Below are 4860 nucleotides of genomic sequence, written 5' to 3'. Positions count from 1 at the left end.
GATTATGAATTCAAGAAATAACTCATTTTAGAGCTGACTGAATAATTTCAAAAAGGTTTAATAACTCCTACTCATTATAGCAAGGCATATGGGGAGATATGCAATGTATGGTGCTAGAAATCTAAATTTCTTCAACTTTGCTCCATACAAACATACCCAGTTTATTTACCTGGCTTTTTGTAAGGTAAATAATACCTTACTTTATTTATCTAATACCTTACTTTATTTATCTAATACCTTACTTTATTTATCTTACTTGATGGCTATAGATTTGCTTCCTTGATCAGCTAAAGATGCTTTACAAGACTAATTTTTCTAGTTTGTGTTTTTAATCATATTCCCTTTTTGCTGCTCTGTTAGCCCCAAAGACCTTTAAATACCCTACAATTTAAACCCGAATATCAGTTGTTAATACCACTACCATTGATAATAGCAAACCACCTCCATTCTGCCCTGTCATCTAAAGAAGTACACTTGAATCCTGTCTTCAGGATTTCTTTCTACCTGGAATGCCTTCCACCCTGCCATTCATCAACTTGTGCTTTTTTGCTCAGTCATGTCTGACTCTCTTTTGACTCATGGACTATAGTCAGCCAAGTTCCTCTGTTCATGGGATTTTCTAGTCAAGAATACTAGAGTGGGTTGCCATTTTATGCTCCAGGGGATATTCCCAACCCAAGGATTGAACATGTGTTTCCTGAATTGCAGGGAGATTCTTTACCCACTGAGCTATTGGGGAAGCCATTCATTAAAGCTCTTTCTAAAACAAACAAACAAAAAAAGCTCTTTCTAAATATAATCTTCTCTTTTATTTGGTCATATGTCCTTTCACGGAGGATGTTCAAATAATTATTGTGCTCTATAAATGCATATGTAGCTCATTTTTTCATTGTTAAATGTCTCAAATAGATTCAGAATGTCTACCACATAGATCACAAGAATTGATATTGGAAGGGTTTTAGAAATTAGACCATATTCATTTTACAGATAAGAAAATTCAGACCTGAAAGATGAAGTAAATGTCTTAAGTCATAGAGCTAACTAGGTTGAGATGAAATTAGAACTCACATTTTCTGACAAGCACAGAATATGCTTTCCTAATATCATTTTGTTATATTCCCTATGTTAAATGACCTATCTTAGAACACAGCACAAATTACACCATAATAAATATTTGTCATATCTTATATATTTAGATGTTAGTCAAAAACTGTATGCTTCCCTGGTGATTCAGTTGGTAGAGTCTGCCTGTAATGAAGGAGACCTGGGTTCAATTCCTGGGTCAGGAAAATCCCCTAGAGAAGGAAATGGCAACCTACTCCAATATTTTTGCCTGGAGAATTCCTTGGGCAGAAAAGCCTGGTGGGCTATAGTCCATGGGGTCACAAAGAGTTGGACATGACTGATCGACTAACACTTTCACTTTCACAGACTTTATACTAGATGTCCAATGAAGGCAAAGATACCCTTTCCATGACTTAGTGGATCCTTTATCTGAATTTGGAAACTCTGTCAACAAGATGGTCAGTCTTTCTTCTTTGCTGTCATCTCTGAATATCAAACATGTTCAGCAAAGTTGACATCTTTGCTGTCATCTTTTTTGCTGTCATCTCTGAATATCAAATATAAATAAGAGTTTCTTCTATTAAAATGTAAATTTGAGTGTTAAATAATTCTTAAAATGTAGTGTGATCAGTAACACTATCTCATCATTTTGTCTTTTATTATTTTCAAAAGCTTATTTAAAATTGTTCTGAAGGGATTTTTCCACATTAAAATCATATTTGGTGACTCACTGCGGTGAAAAAAAAAAGAAGTTTCTTATGATATAACTCTGATATAAATGGTTTCTTCCTTATTATGGCTGAAAGTGAAGAATAAAAGTGAAAGTCTGACTCTTTGCGGCCCCACAGCATTCTCCGGGCCAGAATACTGGCCTGGGGTAGCCTTTCCCTTTTCCAGGGGATCTTCCCAACCCAGGAATCAAACCCAGATCTCCTGCACTGCAGGTAGACTCTTTACCAGCTGAGCCACAAGGGAAGCCCAAGGATATTGGAGTGGGCAGCTTATCCCTTCTCCAGTGGATCTTCCTCACCCAGGAATCGAAGCAGGGTTTCCTGCTTTGTAGGTGGATACTTACCTATTGAGCTATTATTATGGTTATTGATCTTCTAAAGTTATTGTTGTTGCTGCTCATCTGCTAAATTGTGTGTGTCCAACTTTAAGAGACCCCGTGGACTGTAGCCCACTAGGCTACTCTGTATATGAAGTTTCCCAGGCAAGAATACTGGAGTGGATTGCCATTTCCTTCTCCAGCTGATCTTCCCAACCCAGGGATTGAACCCATATCTCCTGCATTGCCAGTTGTCTTCTGCATTGCAAGCAATTCTTTATCACTGAGCCACCAGAGAAGCCCATGAGCTTCTAAAAATGTATGGACAGTTAGAATGAAAGCCTAGGCACTAATAGGTATAAAGAACACTAATAATTTTAGGTAACATCATATGGTGGTTATAAGAGTAATTATAGTATTTATGAGGGAAAATGTGTCTGTTCACCAGTACCTATATTTATGGATCAAATCCATTTAAAATATCACCTATCTGTTTTGATGTATAACCAAATTGTGTACAGCTATGCACAGATGTGCATATATAGAATTCACATCTACATAAAGATCAAATGCTGAAAAGTGCCACTAGTTTGTTTTCCCCCGCTAGGAAACCTCAACTCAACAGACTCTGAGACAAACATATTTCATGTATATGCCCTTTCCTCATATACATCATGTAGTAGGTTTAGGTGAAATGAGTGTTGAAAGTACAAACATCCCAGAAGAATTAAACTTACACCTAGGGAATCTCTGTGGAGCTGGGTAAAGGCTGAGATTTGGAAAAAATATGATTCATCTTACCTAGGAGGCCACAGTATCTGAATACAAAGCACATTTATAATAGTTTTCATATTTGTACCAGGTTTCCTGATTTAATATGTTTTAATGTGCAATGGTTAATAACTGTGAAGATGTTTATATTAGATTATGTGAATAAAATGTCATTTCGTCTTTTTATAAGCCATCATACCTTATGAAACATTCTTGCCTTACGGTGCTCCATTTACTTGTTTCTATATTTGTAACGTGTCCAAACTGTTTTATTAAATTTTGTATTTTCAATTGTGATGGCCATTGTAAACATTCAACATTCTTTTAACTGGAAACTTAAAATCAATCTCTTCTGTTTCTCTGCCCTCTTTTCTCTTTAGACCATCTCTCTGTGTCTTCTTTTTCCAGCCCCCTAAAGACACATAAATCTATTTTTGTCCAGCTGTAAACAGAAAATTAGTTTTAGTATTAGAACTCCTAAGGTCTTATTATGAAATAATACAAGAGACTAGTATTGTTTTGTCTTCTTACCTCTTCAAGCTTATGTGGGCAGAAGTGAAAAAAAAAAAATGTTCTTAAGAAATACAAAGACATGAGTTATTTATCCATCTACTAATTTAACTGCAGAAACAAAGAGAAAGTGAGCACCCTAATATCTATCTGTCAAGAACTATGAAGGATCTGAGATTTTATATTACTTACAAGTTAGTAAGTGAGTTTGTTATTACTGTTCATGGATAGACTTTAAGGGAAGACCTAAGACTCCTGGGTGACAGACAGAAGACTTCATAAGTCACAGCCAAAGCAGTAGCTGGAGCTTCATGATGTTCTGTGCCAGTTCCATCTGTCCCCCAAATTTCACAGAGGTGATGCTCATCAAGGATCCTTGCAAATTCAATAGGCTGTTTTGAAGGAAATATGTGAGCTTGCTTTTTTAGTAAGTGGGAGCGAGCCTGCTCTTCAACTGTTTCAGACTTGAGAAGTGAGGGCTTACCTCAACTCTCAAGTTAGAAGTGAAAAGTGAAATTGTTAGTCTCTCAGTCCTGTTGGACTCTTTGTGACCCCATGGACTGTAACCTGCCAGACTCCTCTATCCTTGGGATTTCCTTGCAGGCAAGAACACTGGAGTGGGTACCCATTCCCTTCTTCAAGGCATCTTCTCCACGGATCAAACCCAGGTCTCCTGCACTGCAGGCAGATTCTTTACCATCTGAGCTACTAGAGAAGTCCTCTTTCAAATGTACTTGGTATAACTCAACCATGAGAAATGCTCTACTTAAAGACAGTCAGGCTCTTGTACTCTTGCTGTGCTGTGCTTAGTCACTCAGTTGTGTCCGACTCTTTGAGACCCATGGATATAGCCCACTAGGCTCTTCTGTCCATGGGAATTCTCCAGCAAGAATACTGGAGTGGGTTGCCATGTCCCCCTCCAGGGGATCTTCCCAACCCAGGGACTAAACCCAGGTCTCCTGCTTTGCAGGTGGATGCTATGCTAAGACAAATGTAAGAGGGTATTCACAGTCATGGCAGTTGCTTCTCTGAGTACTTTGTTGGTAATTTCTACTAGATTTTAATAAAATTTAAAATCTACAAGTTCTTAGACTTCATAAACATGACTCTCAAGATAAATTCACGTCTTTTGAACTGTATGAAAGAGTTTAAGAAACATTAAAAAATATGGAACATTTGATTTCCATATTACTCTAGAGATGATTCACCATCATCGAGGTACTAAGAATTATCTATAACTTTTTGCCTACATAAGAAGAGAAAAATAAAAAGGAAGATCCGAGAGGTTATTATCGGGAAGAGCTTTGTTACCACCATTCTGAATTGAAAGAAATGTTTCCAATACTCCTGCCTTGCACATATTCACACATAAAGCTCTAGGCCATGGTCAGAAGATGATTAAAGCTATTGCTTGTTAAATAGTTTTTTAAATGGTTTTAAAAATCTGAGGTATAAATAAATACTAT

The sequence above is a fragment of the Bos indicus x Bos taurus genome, chromosome 17, assembly GCF_003369695.1.
Source record: "Bos indicus x Bos taurus breed Angus x Brahman F1 hybrid chromosome 17, Bos_hybrid_MaternalHap_v2.0, whole genome shotgun sequence".
NCBI lineage: Eukaryota > Metazoa > Chordata > Mammalia > Artiodactyla > Bovidae > Bos > Bos indicus x Bos taurus.
This window is presented reverse-complemented; position numbering follows the sequence as displayed.